Genomic DNA, 27020 nt, shown 5'->3' on the forward strand with positions numbered 1-27020 from the left:
GTTCTCTGGGGGCCTTTCTCTAGTTCTGTCCTGTCTACTCCCGCTCCTCCCCTACGGCGTTCGTTGTCACCTGTTTACTAACGGTCCTGGAATTCATCATTACGTGCACCTGGCATTCATCATCATGCGTGCCTGCGCTTCATCATTAGGCACACCTGGACTCCATAACGTCACTGATTACCTCCCTTATTTATGTCACCTCCTTAGTTCCAATCCCCAGGCAGTATTGACTGTGTTTCATGTCTATACGCTACTCATGTTTCTTGTATTGGTCTATGTTCCAGTTATTATTAACTTCACTAGGGTAGGGGGGACTATTTTCACTTCCGGATGAAAAGCATATCCAAAGTAAACTGCCTGCTACTCAAACCCAGAAGCTAAGATATGCATATAATTGGTAGATTTGGATAGAAAACACTAAAGTTTCCAAAACTGTTAAAATGATGTCTGTGAGTATAACAGAACTGATTTGGCAGCAAAAACCTGAGAAATATCCAGGAAGTGGGATTTTTTTTATGTTTGTAGTTTTCTATTGAATGCCATTACAGTATCCATTGATTTAAGACTCAAATTGCACGTCCTATGGTTTCCACTAGATGTCAACAGTCTTTAGAGATTGTTTCAGGCTTGTGAGAGAGTAAGATGAGAGAGTAAGACCACTCTGAATGAATGGACCCTACAGTGTCCCAGAGGTTTTTCATGCGCACGACCGAGAGTGCGCCTTTCTTGTTTACCTTTTATATTGACGATGTTATTGTCCGGTTGAAATATTATCGATTATTTAGGCTAAAATCAACCTGAGGATTGGTTATAAACATCGTTTGACATGTTTCTACGAACTTTACAGATACTATTTGGATTTTTTGTCTGCCTGTTGTGACTGCGTTTGAGCCTGTGGATTACTGAACAAAACTGAGGTTTTTGGATATAAACAGGGACTTTATCGAACAATACAAACATTTATTGAGTAAATGGGAGTATTGTGAGTGCAACCATATGAAGATCATCAAAGGTAAGTGATTAATTTCATCGCTATTTCTGACTTGTGTAACTCCTCTACTTGGCTGGTAACTGTTTGTAATGATTTGTCTGCTGGGCGCTGTTCTCAGATAATCGCATGGTATGCTTTCGCCGTAAAGCCTTTTTGAAATCTGACACCGTGGTTGGATTAATAAGAAGTTAATCTTTAAACCGATGTACAACACTTGTATGTTTTATGAATTTTTATAATTAGTATTTCTGTTTTTGAATTTGGCGCTCTGCAATTTCACTGGATGTTGGCCAGGTGGGACGCTAGTGAGGTAAAACTCGCCACCTGCACTTGCTTTCTGACTCCCAGCATATACGTTACAGAATATTGCCTCAACAAATGGAAGCAGCAGGTAATCAGGACATCTCCCAGACGGTTGACGAACAGGGGTACCTACTTCGTCAACACCACGACCAGCTGGCGCAACTGGGGAAGGCTATTGAAGAGGTTCTTCGCAGTCTTCAATGTCTCGAACGTGCCCGAGAGGCATTGCCTTCATCTCGCGAAGGATACTCTGCCACCAGTCTACCCAGTGAGCCAGCACACCAGTCCACTCAGCAGTTCACCCAGGTCAGCGATGCCTGGCTGTCCCTCCAAAATAAATATGGAACACTATCTAAATGCCATGGCTTCCTAATCCAGTGCTCCCTCTATTTTGCGCACCAGATGGAAGCTCCCACCACTGAGGTCCAAGGTTGCCATGGTTATTTCTCTGCTGACTGGGCAGGCATTGGAGTGTGCTATGGTCGTCTGGGAGAGGAGGAGATGGAATCATATGAGGGGTTTATGGCCCTGTTCAGAGGTATCTTCGATCATCAACCGGAAGGCAGAGAGAGGTGTGATTGCCTATTCCCACTACGGCAGGATGACCAGACCGCTGCCGAGTACGCACTCACCTTCCAGACTGTAGTAGCATCCAGCGGATGGAATGAGCCAGCTATTCAGAAGAGGATTGCACGAGGAGGTCCAGACGCAACTGGCATGTCGAAGACAACCTCTTCTTGGACACAATCATCGCGATGGCCATCCGTCTGGATAACCTACTTTGGGAGCGTCGGTACCCTCATCGCTTCTTTCCCTCCCTCAGTGACCACTCTTTATCAGAGCCTGAGCCCATGGAGGTAGGGGTCACACGCCTCCCCGCGGCTGAACGACGTTGACGGAAACAGCTGGGGCTCTGTCCCAATTGTCGTCAAGGAGGGCACCAGCTTCAGCAGTGTCTGTTATGTCCTAACTCAGGATCCACGAGAACAGAGGGACAGGCACATGATTTTCCACCCCCTGGGCCAGGAGTCATTTTCTGTCAGACCCTTTTTAGCGTCGATCACACTAGCCGTCTGACCCTCAGGTACTGTTTCTACAGCACTAGCTGAATCCGGTGCCGCTGGGAACTATATTGACCCAGACCTGTGCCTCCTCTCTTAATATCACATTATACCCACTCTCCTCTCCATTTCTGGTTCAAGCCCTTGATAATCGACCACTAGGATCCGGAATTCATCACACACATCACCACACCACTCACCCTCACCATGAGTGGTCCATTCATCAGGAGAATATTCCCTTCCTCATCACGAGTGCATCAAATCATATTCGGTCTCCCATGGCTCCAACACCATAACTCCACCATGAAGAATGAAAGGATGAAATGTACAGCCTGGTCACCCGAATGCCAGAGGACCTGCTTTCCTGTTCCATCTCGTGTTGCATCCCCTGTGGTCTGGGACGTAAATGTGGACATTCGCCAGGTTCTGGAGAGGGAACATGCACCCACTACCTGTCCTCCTGAGCGCATCTACATTCCCACAGGGATAAGGGAGCAGCTGTTGACCTGGGCACACACAGCTGTCGTTGCTGGACATCCTGGGATCACCCGTACTATTCAATCTCCCTCCGAGAAGTATTGGTGGCCCACCTTGGCGCAGGATGTTATTCGTTATATAAACTCCTGTTCTGTGTGCTCAAACAAAGTCTCCCCGTATGCACACTCCAACAGGGCAGCTCCTTCCCGTTCCTGTGGTCTCATCTGTCCATTGGTAACAAAGTCAATCTCCCCTTCACTGACGGTTTCACCTCCATTCTGGTGGTTGTGGACACATTTTCAAAATCATTCCAGTTTATTCCTCTCTAGTCTCCCCACAGCTCTGCAGGTTGCTGAGGCACTGTTCCAGCAGGTCTAACGACACTATGGCCTTCCGGAAGACATTGTGTCCAACCGTGGCCATCAATTCACGTCATGGTATGGAGGGCTTTCATGGAGAAACTGGGCGTCCCGGTAATGTACCGGCCTCAGTCCAATGGGCAGGTGAAGAGGACCAGGAGCTGGAGAGGTTTCTGAGGAGTCAATGCCAGGACCGACAGGGGGGAGTGGGCTCGACTATTTCCCTGGGCGGAATGCGCCCAGAATTCATTACGTCAATCCTCCACCGGGCTTACTCCCTTCCAGTGTGTCCTGGGTTATCAGCTGGCTCTGGCTCCGTGGACTCCGAGTCAGACCGAGGCCCCAGCGGTGGACTAATTGTTCCCTACTTGCAGAAGAGGCTCCAGTGCGCCGTCCGTCACCAGAAGGAACAGGCAGATCACCACCGCAGTGAGGCGCCAGTGTTCCATCCTGGTGATCGTGTTTGGCTCTCCACCAGGAACCTCTCACTCCACCTGCCCTGCAAGAAGCTGAGCCCCCAGTTTGTGTTGCCATTCAATGTTCTCTGGAGGCTCAACACAGGGATGTATAGGTTAGCTTTTCAGTGAATACCGTATCTCACATACGTTTCATGTCTCCATGAGACCGGTTGTTCCTGGTCCCCTGGTTGATGCTGTTTCCCATGACCCCCCGCAGACCCTGGACGTCAAGGGAGGTCCTGACTATGCCGTCAGATCCCAGAATGGTGTTGAAACTGACCTCAACCCAATTGAGAGGGTTTAGAATGTGGTGGATCACAGAGTGAAGGAAAAGCCAAAAAGTGCTCAGCATATGTGGGAACTCCTTCAAAACTGTTAGAAAAGCATTCCAGGTGAAGCTGGTTGAGAGAATGCCAAGAGTGTGCAAAGCTGTCATCAAAGCAAAGGGTGGCTATTTTGAAGAATCTCAAATCTAAAATATATTTTGATTTGTTTAACTTTATTTTTTGGGGTTACTGCATGATTCCATGGTTTTGATGTCTTCAATATTATTCTACAATGTAGAAAATAGTAAAAATAAAGAAAAACCCTTGAATTAGTAGGTGTGTCCATACTTTTGAATGGTGCTGTATACATATGATACATTTTGAAATCTAACTGCAGCATTTAATTAGCTGCTCTACCTCAAACAAGCCTGGCTCTATAACTTGGAAGTTGAAAATCTAGCCATAAGCAAAAATAGTTGTGCCGCATTCTTAATGATGTCAGCCAGGTGTTTTCTCCCTTCATACACACATAGCAGGAAGAAAATTGAAAACCCCTCCGGTCAGAAAACATTGGCTCTAAAATAGCAGTGTGTGCTACCTTAGTAAAGCAATTTCCTCTCCCTTTGCTAGAAAATGTGCAAGCTTAACTTTATTTTGCAGGTGAAAAGACAATGAAAAGGGCTGCTGCATTGGCTTTTTTTGACATGCCTGAGTGAACTTGCGCCTGCAACTGAGCTAGCAAGTCAGCAAAATACAGGGTTCATTGCTGAATAACTTAGATATAATTATTTAGACTAACGACCTCCGCATGATAATCTAACTAAAACTGTACAAAAAGGACATCAGGGAGATTGTCCCATGTAGTACAATAGAAGGTCATCTCAGACACAACACTGTTAGATAACACCCAAGTGCTGCCATTATGTGGTAAACATATTTCCAAATGGATCTCACAACACCTCTACTGCCATCCTCCAACCAAACTCATGTTATGTTTAAGCTCTCTTTAAATTGCATCGACCATAAACCTTCAGGGGAACATGTATCTTCATGGACAAAGGCCGGAGCAGCCTTTGACATCCATTAGATACAGCCTCAGTGTACCTCATAACCCAAAGGAGTCACACATGGATTTATCTGAGAATTCTCTCAGAAAGGTCAATCACAGGCCTGAGAGGAAAATATAATCATTTTATTTTTGCACTCTCCATGCACGCTCACAGGGCCCTACAAACTCACGCACACTGATACTCCAACACTTACAAATCATGGCCAAAAGTATGTAGACGCCCCTTCAAATTAGTAGATTTGGCTATTTCAGCCACACCTGTTGATGACAAATGTATAAAATTGAGCACACAGCCATGCAATCTCCATAGACAAACATTGTCAGGATAATGGCCTGTACTGAAGAGCTCAGTGACTTTCTACGTGGCACCATCATAGGATTCCACCTTTCCAACAAGTCAGTTAGTCATATTTCTGCCCTGTTAGATCTTCCCTCATCAACTGTAAGTGCTGTTATTTTGAAGTAGAAACGTCTAGGAGCAGTAACGACTCAGCTGCGATGTAGTAAGCCACACAAGCTCACAGAACAGGACCGGCGAGTGCTGAAGTGCGTAGCGTGTAAAAATCGTCTGTCCTCGGTTGCAACACTCACTACCGAGTTCCAAACTGCCTCTGGAAGCAACGTCAGCACAAGAACTGTTCGACTGGAGCTTCATGAAATAGGTTTCCATGACCGAGCAGCTGCACACAATCATAAGATCACCATGCACAATGCCAAGTGTCAGCTGGAGTCGTGTAAAGCTCGCCGCCATTGCACTCTGGAGTATTGGAAACACGTTCTCTGGAGTGATTCACCTTCTCTGCACTTCACCTTCTCGGAGTCCGATGGACAAATCTGGGTTTGCCGGATGCCAGGAGAATGGTACCTGCCCAAATGCATAGTGTAAACTGTAAAGTTTGGTGGATTAGGAATAATGGTTTGGTGCTGTTTTTCGTGGTTCGGGCTAAGCCCCTTAGTTCCAGTGAAGGGAATTCTTAAAGATACAGCATACAATGACAGTCTACATGATTCTGTTCTTCCAACTTTGTGGCATCAGTTTGGGGAAGGCCTTTTCCTGTTTGAGTATGACAAAGCCCCCGTGCACAAAGCGAAGTCCATAAAGAAATGGTTTGTCGAGATCGGTGTGGAAGAACTTGACTGGCCTGCACAGAGCCCTGACCTTAACTCCACCTTTGGGATGAATTGGAAAGCCGACTGCGAGCCAGCCTTAATCGCCCAACATCAGTGCCCGACCTCACTAATGCTCTTGTGGCTGAATGGAAGCATGTCGGCACAGCAATGTTCCAACACCTAGTGGAAAGCATTTCAAGAAGAGTGGAGGCTGTTATAGCAGCAAAGGGGGGACCAACTCCTTATGTCAAATCCCAATGTCAATAATTTTGGTGTCCACATACTTTTGTATGCCGTGTAGTGTATTTCAGGATGTTGTGTATCCTTGGAAATAATCAGCATTCATAGTTTTCCTAAACATGTTAAACTGCAATGCTGAAGAACTTGGTTTGCCTTTTAGGACCGAGGGAAGTGACATGTACCACATCATTACTGAATATGGTGGATGTTGAGTGTGTCCTGTCTCACTATTCCTCAGTGTCTGACATCACACAGAGCATGACTTCAATATACAGAAAATACTAAAAGACAAACTGGCCATATCACTTCAGGCAGTCATTTGACCGCTCTGATGGAAATAATGCTTATATAATCATCCCATGGATGACATCCCCAGAACAGATATTTATGATAAGCTGATATCAGATACATGTAAAAAGGCGGGTTGGGCAAACAAGATAAAGGACAAATATACATTTTGGGAGGAAATAAGAAATAGAGGCCAGTGTGAATCAAATTCTTCCAATGACCCAAAATGCTCCTTATTATTTATAAAGGAAAACTGGAGAAGCATTTTGTAAAGGTTCAGTGGGGACAAGCGACACCATTAACATTCTCGCTTTTTCAGTGGAAAAAGTGCCATAGTTGCAGAGAGTTTGTTAGCACTGAACTCAAATTGGATTAACTACATCACAAAGTAATTGAATCCACTATGGGTACCTATAAGGGCCTACTGATTGATTTATTATAGACTTCAGGCAGAAACTACTTATTCAAGGTGTACGAGATGATGAGATTTTGCTTCCATTATTTGCAAAATGTTCTCTCTGCGATGGAAAAACGTATAAAGCCACAGCTGTACACGGTTAACTAAGAATTGAGAACAATGGCTGGCGTGTGAACAAAGACTAACAAAAACTTTAAATGAACATTTCAAGCCTGTTGTATGGTGTCTGTTCTCTAAAAATACACTACTCTGATACCCATTGCCAGTGGAATCGTTTTTGATGCACATGATGCCAGCCTCCCTGCACCCAGCATTCCACCCCTGGCGACAGCTGTTCCCTCCCTGCCTGCTGCCTGGGCACACACACATACACACACACAAACACACAGATTCACGCTCTCTTAGACACATAAGCACACTCACATAGACGCACACACACACAAACATAGACACCATACAGACACAAACACTCTCATACACAGACGCTTACACGCACACGCGCACACACACATGCACACACACAGAGAGAGACACCACAGAGCAAGGCACACAGCAAGTGACCCAAACACACAGAATGACTCAAACTTGAATAAACAGAGAGCAATTCAAATACAAAGTGTAACAAACATTCACAACACACAGCAAGTGACTCAAGCAAGCGAACAGTGACAAACACTCACTTAGACAAAGGAACGTGCCTCGAACACAGAAACCAAATCAGTAAAAACACAGAGAGGGGTAAGTGAGACTCCATGAACACACGAGAGGCAATTCAAACTCACAATGTGCCAGTGAGCCACACAAACACACCCGGAGCTCAGTGCCTGGTAGAACCAGGCAAAATTGCATCATGCATCCCTTACAGTGTCATTGCTTCAGCACCAGCACTTGTGTTGAGTGTTGACCATACTGGCCTGTCTCCTCGCTGCCTTTATCCGAGCGGATGACGAGAGAAGAGCAAAGCAGCCTGTAAGAAACTATCCATGCTAAGAAAGTTACTTCTTCTTCTGGGCTGACTGAAGGATGTAATTGACCCCCTGCTTTTCCTTCTCATAGATAATCTGTCAACCAAAAGATAAGGCTGTCCTGGCACTTGTCTGGTGTCATTGTAAAAGCATGCACGACCCGCAGTGCATCACTCATGTGGACATGCCATTGGGTTAGATTATTCAAAACATAGGCCTTTTCCTCCAGTATCCAAAAGAGTTGTTTTATTCACACGTATTTGCTGCTTTACAGTTTCACGTTTCCTTACGTACAAAGTTACATTTGAAATGGAATGGCATGTAATTAAGCAACAGTCACTTTTCATTTCAATAACCTGGAGTTCTGCCCTACTAGTTTTCATCTGCATTGCTCTCTCTCTACAGTAAGAAGTGGCCAGTGTGAGTGTGTGCGTGCTTGCCTGTGTACTGTGAGTTGCTGCATAAAGATTATCTGGCAAGAGTCTTCACTGACATGTCCAACCTCTCCCTGTCTGAGTCTGTAATACCAACATGTTTCATGCAGACCACTATAGTCCCTGTGTTAAGAGAATGCCAAGAGTGTGCAAAACTGTCATCAAAGCAAACGGTGGCTACTTTGAATAATTTAAAATATATTTAGATTTGTGTTACACTCGTCGTAAGTGGACCAAAGCGTAGCGTGGAAAGTATTCATTATCTTTATTGTCAAGAATCACTCAAACAAAATTAACGAATACGAAAGCGAACAGTTCCATCAGGCACAGATACTAAACGGAAAACAACACTCCACAAAACCCAAACGGAAAATGACAACTTATATATGATCCCCAATCAGAGACAACGATAGACAGCTGCCTCTGATTGGAAACCACACTAGGAAAAAAACAACAAAAGAAATAGAAAACATAGATTCTCCCACCCGAGTCACACCCTGACCTAACCAAACATAGAGAATAAATAAGGATCTCTAAGGTCAGGGCGTGACAGTACCCCCCCCCCCCCCCAAAGGTGCGGACTCCGGCCGCAAACCTGAACCTATAGGGGAGGGTCCGGGTGGGCATCTACTCTCGGTGGGGGCTCCAGTGCGGGACGCGGACCCCGCCCCACTTTAGGCTCCCCCCACTTCGGTGGCGCCTCCGGTGCAGGGATCGTCGCCGGGACCTCCGGACCATAGATCATCGCCAGAGGATACGGACCGCGTACCGCCGCCGGAGGCTCCGGACCGCAGACTGCCGCCGGAGGCTCCGGACCGCGGATCGTCGCCGGAGGCTCCGGACCGGGGACCGTCGCCGGAGGCTCCGGACCCAGGAACCGTCGCTGCAGACTCCGGACAGGGGACCCTCGCTGCAGGCTCCTTGCCATGGATCATCGCTTCAGGCTCCGTGCCATGGATCATCCCTGGAGGCTTCGTGCCATGGATTACCACTACAGGCTCCGGGCCATGGATCATCACTGGAGGCTCCGTGCCATGGATCATCACTGGAGGCTCCGGACCATGGATCATCACTGGAGGCTTCTTACGTGGAGCCGGAACAGGTCTCACCGGACTGAGGAGACGTACTGGAAGCCTGGTGCGGGGAGCTGCCACAACATGTCCAGCTCAGTGAGTGTGCAGAGCTGGCACGAGACGCACTGGGCTATGAAGGCGCCCTGGAGGCATAGTGCGTAGAGCCGGCGCAGGATATGCGGGCCGTGGAGGCGCACTGGAGGTCTGGAGTGCAGAGCTGGCACAACGCATCCTGGCTGAATCCCCCTGTAGCACGGCAAGTGTGGGTAGCTGGAACAGGCCGCACTGGGCTGTGCTGGCGAACTGGGGATACCGTTCGTAGAGCTGGCACAGGATATCCTGGACCGAAGAGACGCACCGGAGGCCAGGAGTGCTGAGCCGGCACAATCCGTCCTGGCTGAATGCCCACTCTAGCACGGCAACTGCTTGGAGCTGGAACAGAGCGCACCGGGCTATGAATGCGTACTGGAGACACCGTGCGCATCACTGCATAACACGGTGCCCGACCAGTCACACGCTCCCCACGGTAAGCACGGGGAGTTGGCTCAGGTCTAAACCCTACCTCCGCCAATCTCCCTGTGTGCCCCCACCCAAAACAAATTGGTGGCTGCCTCTCGTGCTTCTGTCGTTGCCTTGACTCCTCGTATCGTCGCCGTTCCTCTTTCGCTGCCTCCGCCTGCTTCCATGGCAGGGTCTTGTCCCCTGCCATTACCTCCTCCCAGGTCCAGGATGTCCTCCACTCCCTTTTCTCCTGGGCCCAGTATCCCTGCTCCTCCTGGCCACGCTGCTTGGTCCTTTTTGGTGGGGTGTTACGCTCGTCGTCGTAAGGAAGAGTGAACAAAAGCGCAGCATGGAAAGTGTTCATGATCTTTATTCTGCCCTTGAGTTGCGTTCTCATGCAAAACTAGACAGATAGCTAACAACTAAGTCATCAATTAAACTCCCAAGGCGTGACTTTTCTTGAATGAATATATTGAAAACGTTTATGTTGTGAAACTGCAAAATACAGTTTCAAGAATATAAAAGAATATACTTTAGTATTCAATTCACACCGACATACTGTAGCTGTACATTTGAAGTTGCATAAACACAAAGCACGTGCTAAGGTACCATGCATCTGGCATGATGCCAAACCATATAGCTAATTGTTACTCATATGGTAATTGGCTAACTCCTTTCATTACTCTAATAACGTACAACCATCTATGTAGAATAACAAAGCATATTACACTAGAAACAGTAACATAACTACAGTATTGTATATTTTACAATTCGTTTGCATGACGCACGAGCAAAGTAATACAGCTAACGGCATATATGAAAGGCATTGCAATTTGTGTGAGTAAATGCAACCAACCAACATTGATATGTAAGCAACTCTATCAATAACAAGATTATCATCACTAGCTAAATGCTTGAATCGAACTTACTAACAAATATTTTCCCAGGCTGAAGCGTGACAAGAAATAACTACACTGGAAGACCTGTACCGTAGCGTTGTTTTTAGCTGCTTCTATGCGTGCAGAACGAATTCTCTACTTCCTGTTTGCGTACAGTCTAAGTACCAGAAAGCTCCACTCGGGGGGCGAGTAACACCATGGAACACAATGAAAATCCATCTTAACCATTGTAATAAAATAATCTGTTACCTTCTAACAGCATGGTAGCACAATCTTTATTGTCAAGAATCACTCAAACAAAAATAACGAATACAAAAACAAAAGTGAACAGTTCCGTCAGGCACAGATACAAAACGGAAAACAACACCCCACTAAACCCAAATGGAAAATGACAACTTATATATGATCCCCAATCAGAGACAACGATAGACAGCTGCCTCTGATTGGGAACCACACTAGGCAAAAACAACAAAGAAATAGAAAACATAGATTCTCCCACCCGAGTTACACCCTGACCTAACCAAACATAGAGAATAAATAAGGATCTCTACAATTTGCTTAACACTTTTTTGGTTACTACATGATTCCATATGTGTTCTTTCATAGTTTTGATGTCTTCACTATTCTTCTACAATGTACAAAATTACTAAAAACAAATTAGAAAACCCTTGAATGAGTAGGTGTGTCCAAACTTTTGACTGGTACTGTACTTTGTTATAATCCCCTGTCACATTAGCTCACAAGAGTGCCCAATTAGTAATATCTAAAACCCTAACCCCTTATCTGATTCCATGTTTGATCTGTCTTTATTTCCATTTCACTAAGTATATACTTTAGAGAATGAATCCTTTATTTCTTAAGTTCCTTATTCCGTCCCATCTGAATATAGTGTTTGGCTTGGTGGACATGAAACCCAATGAGTCAAAGCCATAAATACTGACTGACTCTCTGGGAAATAATTATCATTCCATCATTCCATAATTATCAATCATATTTTCAGTGTAATTTTATTAAACTGCCATCATATTTAAATTTACTTTTGTGTCACGCATCATTACAAAATTAACATTGATAATATTATAAAAGCTAGAGACATAAATCGGTTCCGAATTCTTCTCTCACAGTAACTCAAATTCACCAGCCGTATGTTTAGAAATACAGAAAATGTCTCATAGGGTGAGAATACCTTATTTGTTAATGTATTCAACATTATGCCCTCAGAACGTTGAACCCATTCAACCATACAATGTGCTTCAGTTGGAGATATGAGCATGTCTTATTAAGTCCACTCACACTATTCTGAGAGCTTGAATGATGCTTGAAAGGCTCTGCAAAACATATTATTTGGGGAGTCTCTAATTTGCCGTCAAGCTGTCATGAGTGCTGAGGGCTTGAGAGAGCAGACAGACCTCTCAGCAGACAGAGTAGCTAGCTATCCACTGGCTTTGTTTGATTGTTCTCTCCATGTCTCATGGGCCTGTGACAGGATTCACACCAAGAAGCTCACCTTGACTTCTCTCACACTTTAAACAACACACTGACACAGGTATTACATAATCAGACAAGACAGTGCTGCTTATTGCATCCCACAATGCGTAGTCACCCATCATCTCTGACAGACAAATACTTTGTAGATGTATGGCAACCTAAAAATACATCTCTCGCCTTTTTCATTTGGCCACCCGGTATCAGATGCTTTGATTGTAACGAACGTCGTCTGGAGAAAGAGAAGAGGACCAAAGTGCAGCGTGGTACGTATCCATAATACTTTTAATCAAGATGAATACACAAACAAAAACAACAAAACAACCAACGAACAGTTCTGACAGGTGCAACAACACTAACCAGAAAATAACCACCCACAAACACAAGTGGGAAAACAGGCTACCTAAGTATGGCTCTCAATCAGAGACAACGATAGACAGCTGCCTCTGATTGAGAACCATACCAGGCCAATCACATAGAAACATAAAACCTAAACCTACAACATAGAATACCCACCCACATCACACCCTGACCAAACTAAAAATAGAAACATACAAAGCAATCTACGGTCAGGGAGTGACATTGATGGCATATTTAAAGTAGTCCCCAGGCCCTTGATCAAACTGAAATGATCTGAGTATCTGTAGTTTGAAATGGCAAGTGTACCACAACTAACACAAAGTTCAAATGAGCCTGTCTGAATTGAGCAATAACAGAATGTTCTCAAAGTGGCAAATAACACCAATCTACTTCTGTATTTTAAACGCTTATTAAATCAGCAGCGTTAAAAATCTATAATGGATTTCGGATTGACATTTTTTGGATTACTGTTTGCTCAAGAAATCATTAAATAGTTATATTTGACATAATCCCCAAATGCAAATGTATTCTGCTAGTAGATAGATTTTGGTAAATTGTGATACTTTAGCAATGGCATGATGCATACGCCCAGAGGCAATGTGCTCAGCAAATTCTCAAATTCAGTTTTCTGCCTCCTCCTTGCCGGGGTTTGAGAAGCAAAATGGTTAGAAAAATGACAGCTGCATGACAATGAAGAATCACCAGTCACGACTGTCGGGAGATTTTCTTGGCTGTCAAATGGCTTAAAATACGCAACCACCTGGCCGGACAAGCAATTAAAGGCCAGAATTTTGTCAGTACCTTAGCATAACGTTTCCTCATGGTTCTATTTAAAGTCAGGTTCTCAAATTGTTCTAAGAACATGAAGAAACAACTTTCTTCTGTGGCACTTTAAGTACATTTCCTATAGGTTTTATCATTGTTCTACTTAAAGTAATATTCTGAAATTGCTCCAAGAACGTTAACAAACAACATTCTTCTTTGGGAATTTCGTACTTGAGCATAATGTTTCCTACAGGTTTCATCATGGTGTTATTTAAAGTCATGTTCTCAAATTGTTCCAAGAATGTCATAAAACAACATTTTTCTGTGGGAATTACAGTACTTCAGCATAACGTTTACTACAAGTTCCCTCATAGTTCTATTTAAATTCGTGTTTCATATTGTTCCGAGAATGTGAAGAAAACGTACCATTAAAAACTTGTTACGGATCATCGTTTTGACAACATCCGGTGAAATGGCAGAGCGCCAAATTCAAATAAATTACTATAAATATAAAACTTTCATGAAATCACACATGCAATACACCAAATTAAAGCTAAACGTGTTGTTAATCCAGCCAACATGTCAGATTTCAAAAAGGCTTTACGGCGAAAGCAAACCATGCTATTATCTGAGGACAGCACCCCATCAAACAAACACAGAAAATCATAATTCAACCCGCCAGGCGCGACACGAAACTTAGAAATAAAGATATAATTCATGCCTTACCTTTGACGAGCTTCTTCTGTTGGCACTCCAATATGTCCCATAAACATCACAAATGGTCCTTTTGTTCGATTAATTCCATCGTTATATATCCAAAATGTCAATTTATTTGGCGCGTTTGATCCAGAAAAACACCAGTTCCAACTATCTAATAAGTTACCTGTAACCTTTGTCCCAACATTTCAAACAACTTTCCTAATACAACTTTAGGTATTTTTTTACGTAAATAATCGATAACATTTAAGACGGGATAAACTGCGTTCAATAGCGAATAAAAACAAAGTGGAGCGAGCTTTCAGGTCACTCGCCTCTAACAAACAATACACTTCACCCAATTTCTAAAGACTGTTGATATCCAGTTGAAGCGATAGGAACTGCAAGCAAGTGCCTTAGAAATCTAGATCCCCATAGGGATTCCTGGATGGTTTGTCTTCGGGGTTTCGCCTGCAAAATAAGTTATGTTATACTCACAGACATCATTCAAACAGTTTTAGAAACTTCAGAGTGTTTTCTATCCAAATCTACTAATAATATGCATATCCTAGCTTCTGGGCCTGAGTAGCAGGCAGTTTACTTTGGGCACGCTTTTCATCCGGACGTGAAAATACCGCCCCCTAGCCTTGAGAGGTTAAAAACCACAAAAAACTTTAGTAACGTTCAGAGAAATTTCTAAGAGTTATTTAAAAAAATATACATTCCTTTCTCAGCATTAACATGGCTATATCTGTGTGTTCAGGTTTGTTGGCCGAGTCCACAATTTGGCCACACCTGATCTTAATGAGTCCTTGTTTTCTTTGACATGGGGTCTGTTTGAATGGACAAACATTAACAGCTTTGTATGTATAAAAAACATGGCATGCTAGCTCCATACTGGTGGCGGAGTGGACTAATTCCACAGATAGATAACAGAAGAATGTGTTTTCATAATTAATGCTTAAGGAAATTAATTTACATGTGTCCTATCTGTGCTTGGAGTTAACCCAAAATAAGCTAGTAGTGTGATTAAAAACCTCTGCCGACCCACCCTCCCGGATCCGGGATCCTCCTCATCAGAAACGCTGACTAGCATAGCCTAGCCTAGCGCCACAGGGAATATCATATAATATAATTTCATGAAATCACAAGTCCAATACAGCAAATGAAAGATAAACATCTTGTGAATCCATCCAACATGTCCGATTTTTAAAATGTTTTACAGTGAAAACACATAATATATTTATGTTAGCTCACCACAATAGCGCAACACACAACGCCATTTTTTCACCGCAAAGATAGCTTTCACAAAACCCACAAATAGAGATAAAATTAATCACTAACCTTTGAACAACTTCATCAGATGACAGTCTTATATTCAATTGCCTTGTATCCATAAATACAAGGCAATTGAATAGGAGCAGCCCTTCACAGAGACCCATTTCAGAATTTTCACTTCCTATTTGGAAGTTTGCCTGCCAAATGAGTTCTGTTTTACTCACAGATATAATTCAAACAGTTTTAGAAACTTCAGGGTGTTTTCTATCCAATAGTAATAATAATATGCATATCTTATGATCTAGAACAGAGTACGAGGCCGTTTAATTTGGGCACTATTTTTTCCCAAAGTGGAAATGGCGCCCCCTATTAAGAAGAAGCATTCAGTGAACATTTTAAGGAAGTTTTTCAAAAACCTCTAAATTACCTATAATATCCTATCTCAATGCGTTAACTTCTAGTTGCACACAATCCCGGATCCGGGAGCACCCCCATCAGTAAAAAAGCTGACTAGCATAGCCTAGCATAGCGTCACAAGTAAATACTAGCATCTAAATATCATTAAATCACAAGTCCAAGACACCAGATGAAAGATACACATCTTGTGAATCCAGCCATCATTTCTGATTTTTTTAAATGTTTTACAGGGAAGACACAATATGTAAATCTATTAGCTAACCACGATAGCAAAAGACACAACTTTCTTTTCCCACCATTTTTTTCCTGCATAGGTAGCTATCACAACTTCGACCAAATAAAGATATAAATAGCCACTAACCAAGAAACAACTTCATCAGGTGACAGTCTGATAACATATTTATTGTATAGCATATGTTTTGTTAGAAAAATGTGCATATTTCAGGTATAAATCACAGTTCTACATTGCAGCTGCAATCTGAAATAGTGCCGAAGCAGCCAGAATAATTACAGAGACCAACGTCAAATACCTAAATACTCATCATAGAATATTTCTGAAAAATACACAGCGTACAGCAAATGAAAGACCAACATCTTGTGAATCCAGCCAATATTTCAGATTTTTTAAGTGTTTTACAGCGAAAACACAATATAGCATTATATTAGCTTACCACAATAGCCAGAAACACAAGCCGTTTACCAGCAGCAAAGGTTAGCGATCCTAACAAACCACCAAAAGATATATAATTTTTGACTAACCTTCATATACTTCATCAGATGACAGTCCTGTAACATCATATTACACAATGCATATAGGATTTGTTCGAAAATGTGCATATTTAACGGCACAAATCGTGGTTATACAATGTGAATTGTAGCCAAACTTGAAGCAATCTGTCTGGTGCCATCTTGGAGAGGCACCTAATCTAATCGATAACTAATCGTAAACTTGACTAAAAAATACAGGTTGGACAGCAAATGAAAGATACATTAGTTCTTAATGCAACCGCTGTGTTAGATTTTTTAAATTAACGTTACTTGACATACAGCGTGCGTTACAGCGAGACCATGCCGAAATTAATGGCGGACTAATAATTTTAAATTTTTCCACAGAAATACGAATTAACATCATAAATAGCTCTTACTTTTTGATGAGCTTCCATCAGAATCTTGGGCAAGTGGTCCTTTGTCCAGAACAATCGTCTTTTGGTTGAAAGATGTCCTCTACTCCTGTAGAATTAGCTGCTAACGCCAGCGATGTACCGGAGAGGTGCCCAACTCGCGATAATGCCTGACAAAGAAACCCCAGAAAATCGCAATAAACTGATATAAACTGCTATACGTCTGTTTAAATTAACTACCTTATGAAGTTTTTAAGACAAAAAACAAATTAAATCAGAGCCGGAGATATAGAACTGCTAAACCGAAAGCTTTTCAGGACGCCATGCTGGTGTCCCTCCTGCGTCAGGCCCCGCGTCGAAAAGGTCGGTCCTTCCGTTCCAAGAGGCTTTATACTCCCCCAGATGGTGCTATCCACTCCATTCAAAGTCTCACCGCTTACTGACATCTCGGGGAAGGCGTATGCAGTGCATGTAGCCCCATAGCTTACAAGGGAATTTCTAAACCGACCCTGGAACAGAGACCTCGATTTCAGAAATCTCACTTCTTGACAGGAAGTGTGCTGCAGAATGAGTTCTGTTTCACTCAGAGAAATAATTCAAACGGTTTTAGAAACTAGAGAGTGTTTTCTATCCAATAGTAAAAATAATATGCATATTGTACGATCAAGAATTGAGTACGAGGCAGTTTAATTTGGGATCGAATTTTTTACAAAGTGCAAATAGCACCCCCTATTGACAAAAGGTTTTAATAAAACCTTCCAGGGTACCATAGTAAAACATTCTCAGAATTTTGACATCCGCTCTCAGAATGTTTAAAAACCTTTCAGTTTTAACAGTCAGGAAACGTATGGCTTCGTTCCCAGAACCAATGGGACACCAAAAACTTACTTTACCACAAATTCCTAGCTGAACCAAATGTGCTAGCTGGGCTCTTGTTGGGGCAAGGATAAGAGATCAAGTCAATTGTGGATATGTTGTTGTTTGATGGTTTTGTTGTTCTGCCTGTTATAGGGTCAGAGACAGTGCAAAATGTATGCGAGCCAAAACAGAACAACAGAGGACACAGACAGCTAATTTGAATTCAGATTAGCCCTTTTCGATTATCTGTTAAACACAATCTCCAAAATGCAATCTATGCTGAGAATGGAATTTCAGCACCATGGACAGCACCAGGGTCAATTATTGAAGTAAGGAGCTCTTAAACTTAGCTAGCCTTTACAAACTCAAACTCTGCAGCAGCACAAGTCAAACTCCATTTGCAATGACAGTCATAGATTTACATAATTTGAACAGTCAGTGCTGGTGCAATTTACTTTTCCAATAATGATTTATATTTTTTTTCTCACAAGTGCAAGCCCTAGTCTGATCTTTATGTGATCCATACCCACTATGCTCAACTCTGTCTTTATTGTAGTATAATTTATGAATAGGAGAAAAGCAATGAGGAGAGCTGACAGTATTATTCATATTACTTCTGTGCAGTGCCTTCGGAAAGTATTCAGACCTCTTGACTTTTCCACATGATTTTAAAAAATTTCCCTCAACAATCTACACACAATACCCCATAATGACAAAGTCGCATACCATATTTACATAATTATTCAGACCCTTTGCTATGAGACTCTAAATTGAGCTCAGGTGCATCCTGTTTCCATTGATCCAATCAATTTGATGATCGGACATGATTAGGGAAAGGAACACACCTGTTCCTAAGGTCCCACAGTTGTCAGTGCATGTCAGAGCAAAAAACAATCCATGAGGTCAAAGGAATTGTCTGTAGAGCTCAGAGACAGGATTGTGTCTAAGCACATATCTGGGGAAGGGTACCAAAACATTTCTCCAGCATTGAAGGTCCCCAAGAACAAAGTGGCCAACATCATTCTTAAATGGAAGAATTTTGGAACCACCAATACTTCTCCGCCGAGCAATTGGGGGAGAAGGGCCTTGGTCAGGGAGGTGACCAAGAAACCGATGGTCACTTTTACAGCGCTCTAGAGTTCCTCTGTAGAGATGGGAGAACCTTCCAGAAGGACAACCATCTCTGCAGCACTCCACCAATCAGGCCTTTATGTTAGAGTGGTCAGACGGAAGCCACTCCTCAGTAAAAGGCATATGACAGCCCGCTTGGAGCTTGCAAAAAGGCACCTTAAGACTCTCAGAGTATGATAAACAAGATTCTCTCATCTGATGAAACCAAGATTGAACTCTTTGGCCTGAAAGCCAAGCATCATGTCTGGAGGAAACCTGGCACCATCCCTACAGTGAAGCATGGTGGTGGCAGCATCATGCTGTGGGGATATTTTTCAGCGGCAGGGACTGGGAGACTAGTCAGGATCGAGGGAAAGATGAACGGAGCAAAGTACAGAGAGTTCCTTGATGAAAACCTGCTCCAGAGCGCTCAGACTGGGGTGAAGGATCACCTTTCAACAGGACAACGACCCTAAACGCACAGCCAAGACAACGCAGGAGTTGCATCCGGACAATGTCCTTGAGTGGCCCAGCCAGAACCCAATTAAACATCTCGAGAGAGAGACCTGAAAATATCTGTGCAGCAACGCTCCCCATCTAACCTGACAGAGCTTGAGAGGATCTGCATAGAAGAATGGGAAAAACTCCCCAAATAAAGATGTGCCAAGCTTGTAGCGTCATACCCAAGTAGACTCGAGGCTGTAATCGCTGCCAAAGGTGCTTTGGCAAAGTACTGAGTAAAGTGTCTGATTACTTTTGTAAATGTGATATTTCCATCGGGAGGGGGGTTCTTCATAAATTAGCAAACTTTCTAAAAAAATGTTTTTTCTTTGTCATTATGTAGTATTGTGTGTAGATTGATGTAGGAAAAAAACGATCTAATCATTTTCAGAATAAGGCTGTAACGTATCAAAATGAGGAAAAAGTCAAGGGGTCTGAAAACTTTCCGAAGGCATTGTATATCCCGCCAGTCGGGAGCCGCCAGAGCCGCCCGCCAGTCGGGAGCCGCCAGAGCCGCCCGCCAGACGGGAGCCGCCAGAGCCGCCCGCCAGACGGGAGCCGCCAGAGCCGCCCGCCAGACGGGAGCCGCCAGAGCCGCCCGCCAGCAGGGAGCCGCCAGAGCCGCCCGCCAGCCGGGAGCCGCCAGAGCCGCCCGCCAGCCGGGAGCCGCCAGAGCCGCCCGCCAGCCGGGACCTGCCAGAGCCGCCAGCCAGCCGGGACCTGCCAGAGTCGTCAGTCAGCCAGGAGCTGCCAGAGCTGCCTGTCACGCCGGCGATGCCGGAATTGCCCCTCAGTCCGGAGCTGCCCCTCAGTCCGGAGCTGCCCCTCAGTCCGGAGCTGCCCCTCAGTCCGGAGCTGCCCCTCTGTCCAGTGGGGTTATTTTGGTGGGTCGTCATTAGGAGGAGGCCACGGAAGCGGGGATTAACTATGGTGGGGTGGCCCCCATGCCCACCCAGACCCTCTCCTATAGGTTCAGGTTTTGCGGCCGGAGTCCGCACCTTGGGGGGGGGGGGGGGGGGGGTACTGTCACGTTCCTGACCTTATTTCCTTTGTTTAGTTGGTCAGGACGTGAGCTGGGCGGGTATATTCTATGTTTTGTGTTTCATTGGTTTAGGTGTGTCTTATTGGCCTGATATGGTTCTCAATCAGAGGCAGGTGTTTTTACGTTGTCTCTGATTGGGAACCATATTAAGGTAGGCTGTTTCCACTGTTTGTTTGTGGGTGATTGTTTCCTGTCTTTGTGTTCTGCACCAGATAGGACTGTTTTCGGTTTTCACATTTATTGTTTTGTTTCTTGTAGTGTTCACGTTATTATCTTTATTAAATGTTGAACATGTTGAACACTAGCCGCGCTGCGTTTTGGTCCTCTCCTTCATCCCAGGAAGAAAGCCGTAACAGTATAGGCATTAACTCTGAAATCTTAAGGTTAATATAACAATAATATTGTGTAAATATCGCTAAACTAACTTGCTAACATCCTGTTGTCATATTTGCGTGGATGTTGTCATCAACCAAAAACAGGGTATGCTATCATTTGACCTTTAAAACTTTTTTTAACTTCATTACTCAAAATGACAGCACCGAACCAGACATGACTTGTCACTGTCAAAGAGGCTTTATCTATGTTGGTTGTTGATACGTCCTTGCACTTTAAAAATCGATGATGTCAAGGTGAGTGAAATAACTAAACAGCCGATATGTTTGATGTTGTCGATGTTTGATGCCATAAAACTTGGAATAATCATGTCATTATAACTTGGTTAGTACAGGCGAGCACATCAGCGGTGGGGTGTAAATGATTGCTCTCTGTCTCATAGAAGTAGTTGCAGTGTTTAGCTGTATTTAGTCAGCTAACTAGTTGGTTGTTTTGTCTTGTTTCTATCAATGTCATTCATATGGAAATGGCCCAAGCTGCTTACTACAGTATAGCAAGCTATCTAGGTAACTAGCTAGTTAGTCTGTCAGGCAAGACAAATGTGTGTATAGAGGTAATTCTGGGCAGCGCTCATGAAGAATCAACCAAAGCTGTCACTTTCACTAGCTAGCCATACAAGCTAACAACTATCTAGCCACCGAAATGAAGGCTAGAGTAATGTGTGTTTATCTGTTGGGCTTAGGTTGTGGTTTTTCATGTTTGCGAGGTGGAAAGTTTCCTAGGCTAAACTTTGCCTCGTTTTCCTATTACGTGACAGCTTAGCGGTCATGTTAGGGTAGTAGATTAAGGTGACCAGATTTCTGAAATTAAAACCGGGGACATGTCCAGTTCAGCGGTCAATATATCATTAAAATATACAATGTTATTATCTATGAATAAAAAAGGGAGACAATTCCGGTTTCATGTATTTAGTCTAATAGGCACACTGTGATAGAGAAAATAACTATATTACAGAAACATTACAGACAAGACTGAACTGTCCAATCTGAACAGCCATTCAGTGGTCTTGGTAGTCTGGGTAGAATAAGAGCAGAAGAGAACATGAGCAAAAATGAATAAAAAAACAGACAATAGTATATGTGAAATACTTAACATAATTAAGAAATAAGATGATGATGAGATTGGTAACTACATAATATACTTATACTAACCTAATCTGTATATTTCTCAGAAGAATGTATCTTCTTCACGATTGCTATGTCTTTGGCCAGCTTCTCCATGAACTCCTGGCAGAGGAGGTTGAAGTTTGTCTTCACAATAAGTATGGCCTTGATGGTAGGAACAGTGAACCTATTTCTTGCTGCTGTCCATATATCATTCATTTGGGAGAACACATGACAACAGACAGTAATCTAGCCAGGTTAGTGGTGTGGTTCTCTTTGAAGTGGGTAACCACCGTGCTCCATCTCTGACTAAGCCGTGTCTCAGATGTTTTCCATTCTTCAAGCGATATTCTCTTTAGGAACTTTTGCTGGCCAGTAACCTCGTCAAACAATGCATCCTCATTGATGGTCACATTGGGGCATTTTTCCTGCAGTGTGGCTGCTGCCTTCTGGATCTCTTCACGCTGAGGTTGCCTTTTTAAAAGGAGAAAATGTTAATATTTTCGATTATCTGTGTGCTTTCCCCATGCTTGCAAGTAGTTCACAGCCGTAGTGAAGAATGATTGGGATGTTTTGAGAAAGCTCTCTTTAGACATTGCTCGATTTTCCTCTAGCTCTCTCAGAAGTCCTCTGACCAAAACTGGAATGAAGTTGTCATCACGTCTTGCAGTCAATTTTGCCTCAATGTTTCTCAGAATTGCAGCTGACTGCACAGCACAGCGGTCCTGGCCTTCAAGCATCTCGATTGTGTCACTGAATACGGTCAGGTTTCCATGGACAAAGGCCAGCCAAAGTTCAGTCAGTGGATCTTCGAACATTGTTCGCAGGACAACAGGGCATTTGTCTTCAGAAAGAAAGAAGGATTTCAATGGCACATACATTTTCAGCACTCTTTCTAGAGCAGGGACCATGGACAGCCAGCGAACATTGCTGTGTCCTAAAATGTTATGGTACTCCTGGCCAACAAACTCACAAAAGCTCTTCAGTCTTTCTACTCCAACGGTGAAAATATAAAAATATCTTTGTGAGCAGGCATTCAACATCAAGGGGAATCATATCCAAAGCTTTTCTGGCCGTGTTATGAATGATGTGGGCAGGACAACCTAAGCTAATCGCCTCCCGCTGCAGAGCATTTTTAACTTTGGTATGGACATTGACCCTCCCCAGCCTATTCAGTCCTCCAAAGTTGGTATTTGTGTTGTCGGCAGAGAATGCCACGACTTTGTTTTCCAGGTTACATTTTTAGATGACCACCAGGACCTCAGCTGCAATCTCCTCTGCTGTTTCTCCTTTCAATTCAACAAAATCAAGCAGGATTGTTTCCACAGATGTGTTGCCATCATATATCTTACAATATCTGACTAGTATTGGCAGCAGCTTTACATGTCCATGATTGGACGCATCAATGGACAGGGACACAAATTCAACCTGGTCTAGGTCCTGTGTTACCAAAGTAGTTACCCATGGTGTAAACACGTTACTCACTATGGCTTCACATTTTGTCCTAGCACATGTAAACTTCGGCTCATAAATCTTCCGTGTCAGTTGTGCTGTGCAGCCCAGAGATCTGTAACTATGATTATGTTGCATAGTGTGGTATGCAAAGACATGCATCCTGCACAGCTAAATCATATTCTTCTTGGGAAGGCTCTACCTTCTTGAAGAATGTGGTGACAGAGGGCATACCAACACGGGCAATCAGAGAGGCTTTATGCTTTTTCGTCTGTTGATGTTCTACCACTGCCGTTCTTCCCCCGCTGCCAATTGAAAAATAGGAATTACAAAGGGTGCAGTTAACCATTCTATCGTCTTGACCTGAGCGTATAAATGGACATTCTCTCATGTTGTCATTAAAATGGCATTTCCGTTTCTTGGTAAGAGCCATTGTACCTCCTCTGTCTGCTCTTCTTCACTCTCCGTGTGTCACTCGTCTTACTCTCTTAACTTTTTCTTCTCCTCCAATCTTTCTGCTCCTCTTTTCTTCACTCGTCTTCCTGCTCTTTCTTCCTTTCCTTCTCTTTACCTTTCCACCTCACTCTTCCACAGTCTCCTCGCTTCACTCTTTTTACTTCCTTAATCTTTCCTTCTACTTCTCCAATCTTTAATAATAAATAGTACACTATTATATAAAATACTTTGGTTAACAGATTCCCATTGCTTGCCTCATTTTTGTAATTTATCTCAAAAACATTGGTTGGAATAATAAATTGGCAGTCTCTGTAATCATATCTTTACCTTTCCTCCTCTCTCTTTCACTCTTCTTCTTATCCAGTCTTCCTCCTCTCCTTCCTCTCCACTCCCTAACAGTAAACATTATGCTGATGTTATCCATGAAAATGTCAAAATATATTTTCACACTACTTATTATAATGCCAAACCATTTAAATTGTAATCTACAAATAAATATTATCATAATTAATTGTGCATTAATTTAATATAATCATATTTTCAAAATAGCCCGTCCACTGCATGTTTACATGTGAACGTATTTTAACCTAGCTACCATGACAGTAACTAGCTAACCTAACTAGATAACTTAGTCGACATAGCTAATGTTAGCTAGCATAACCTATTTAAAACCTTATAAAGCAGATCATCTATCTATATAATAAATTGTGACATCTTAACATCATTAGCTGGTATCTCAAATAATTGTAACTTACCTGGCTTGACGTTTGTGGTGATGTTGTGGATTCACTTGACACTTGCTAGCTTCTGGCTGAGTTTTCCACAGCAGTTTTCTCTAAAACTAGCGCGAGCAAGTAATTAGAAGAAGAAGAGTGAATGCTGGACAAAACAAGCACAACGCGATTGAGACGTCAACCGGTAGACTCTGCTGTCCGGTCTTTCTTGCCACGTAAAATATTATTTCACTTTGCAGTCTGTTTTTAACGCACAGTTAAAAACGGGGAGATTTCGGGGGACAGCTCCAGCCGGGGACAGGCCACCAAAAACGGGGAATGTCCACGGAAAACGGGGACGTCTGGTCACCCTACAGTAGATGCCCATGCAGTGGAGCTTGTACGTGTGTGTGTGTGTGTGTGTGTTTGTGTGTGTGTGTGTGTGGAATGGGAGGCGTGTAACTATCACACAATTTATTATGGAAACCCCTTATTAGGAAGAGAGTATGTGTATGGTTAAGAAAAAGAATGAGAGAGATTATGTTCCTGACTACAATTGTATCCTATTTGTTGCTCCTCTCCTCTCCTTCTGCAACTCTGTTCCTCGAGGTCATTGAAAGTGAAGGAAGTGATGTGGAGAGTCAAGGCTCAGCAGCAAAAAGCAGGGAGGAATAGGAGTTAGAGATGATTGGAGGGGTAGAGATGTGGATTAAGAGGAGAGAGGAAGGTGAGAGTGAAGGAATGGAGGGAGAGAGGAAGAGGAGAGTGAAGAGGATGGAGAAAAGAGTGGAGGGAGAGGAACATGAGGAAGGAGAGGAGGAAGCAGAGGGAAAGGACGAAGTAGAGGGAGCGGACGAAGCAGAGGGAGAGGGAGAGCACACCCGAGAGGGGAGCCTACATTTCCATGGCCTGTCTGGAAATGTCCCACCATTCACCCTTATACTGAACAGCCTGGGCCTTAAGTGATAGTAGCAAGGGTTTTGGAGTTGCTTTTAAAAGTGGTAGGTACGTATACAGTTGAAGTCGGAAGTTTAGATACACCTTAGCCAAATACATTTAAACTCAGTTTTTCAAAAAAGAAATGACATTTAATCCTGGTAAAAATTCCCTGTTTTAAGAATGTGAAATGTCAGAATAATAGCAGAAAGAATGATTAATTTCAGCTTTTATTTCTTACATCTCATTCCAAGTGGGTAAGAAGTTTACATACACTCAATTAGTATTTGGTAGCATTGCCTTTAAAATTGTTTAACTTGGGTCAAATGTTTCAGGTAGCCTTCCAAAAGCATCCCACAATAAGTTGGGTGAATTTTGGCCCATTCCTTCTGACAGAGCTTGTGTAACTGAGTCAGGTTTGTAGGCCTCCTTGATCGCACACACTTTTTCAGGTCTGCCCACAAATGTTCTATAGGATTGAGGTCAGGGCTTTGTGATGGCCACTCCAATACCTTGACTTTGTTGTCCTTAAGCCATTTTACCACAACTTTGGAAGTATGCTTGGGGTCATTGTCCATTTGGAAGACCCATTTGCGACCAAGCTTTAACTTCCTGACTGATGTCTTGAGATGTTGCTTTGATATATCCACATAATTGTCCTCCCTCATGATGCCATCTATTTTGTGAAGTGCACCAGACCCTCCTGCAGCAAAGCACCCCCACAACATGATGCTGCCACACCCGTGCTTCACGGTTGGGATGGTGTTCTTCGGCTTGCAAGCGTCCCCCTTTTTCCTCCAAACATAACCATGGTCATTATGGCCAAACAGTTCTATTTTTGTTTCATCAGACCAGAGGACATTTCTCCAAAAAGTATGATCTTTGTCCCCATGTGCAGTTGCAAACTGTAGTCTGGCTTTTTTATGGCGGTTTTGGAGCAATGGCTTTTTCCTTTCTGAGCGGCCTTTATGTCGATATAGGACTCGTTTTACTCTGGATATAGATACGTTTGTACCTGTTTCCCCCAGAATCTTCACAAGGTCCTTTACTGTTGTTCTGGAATTGATTTGCATTTTTCGCACCAAGGTACGTTCATCTCTAGGAGACAGAACGCGTCTCCTTCCTGAGTGGTGTGATGGCTGCGTGGTCCCATGGTGTTTATACCTGCATACTATTGTTTGTACAGATGAACGTGGTACCTTCAGGTGTTTGGAAATTGCTCCTGAACCAGACTTGTGGAGGTCTACAATTTTTGGGCTGATTTCTTTTGATTTTCCCATGATGTCAAGCAAAGAGGCACTGAGTTTGAAGGTAGGCTTTGAAATACATCCACAGGTACACCTCTAAATTTGAGTCAATTAGCCTATCAGAAGCTTCTAAAGCCATGACATCATTTTTTGGAATTGTCCAAGCTTTTTAAAG

The 27020-nt window shown here is 43.3% G+C and overlaps 1 long non-coding RNA gene across 3 annotated transcripts in view; it reads right to left on the reverse strand.

Moving 5' to 3' along the window:
- Window positions 1–25446, reverse strand: part of LOC139574043 (uncharacterized) — a 128042-nt gene extending 102596 nt beyond the window's left edge. Inside the window, exons 1-3 of one of the 3 annotated variants that reach the window (XR_011674694.1) lie at window positions 24705–25446; window positions 22090–24341; window positions 20628–21952 (exon numbers count right to left, since the gene is read on the reverse strand). This is a non-coding gene — a long non-coding RNA (uncharacterized lncRNA). Of the gene's footprint in view, window positions 1–20627; window positions 24342–24704 lie in introns of those variants that run through there. The other 2 variants (XR_011674695.1, XR_011674696.1) reach the window with 2 other exon arrangements.
- Window positions 25447–27020: the final 1574 nt, after the last annotated feature.

The sequence above is a fragment of the Salvelinus alpinus genome, chromosome 4, assembly GCF_045679555.1.
Source record: "Salvelinus alpinus chromosome 4, SLU_Salpinus.1, whole genome shotgun sequence".
Lineage (NCBI taxonomy): Eukaryota > Metazoa > Chordata > Actinopteri > Salmoniformes > Salmonidae > Salvelinus > Salvelinus alpinus.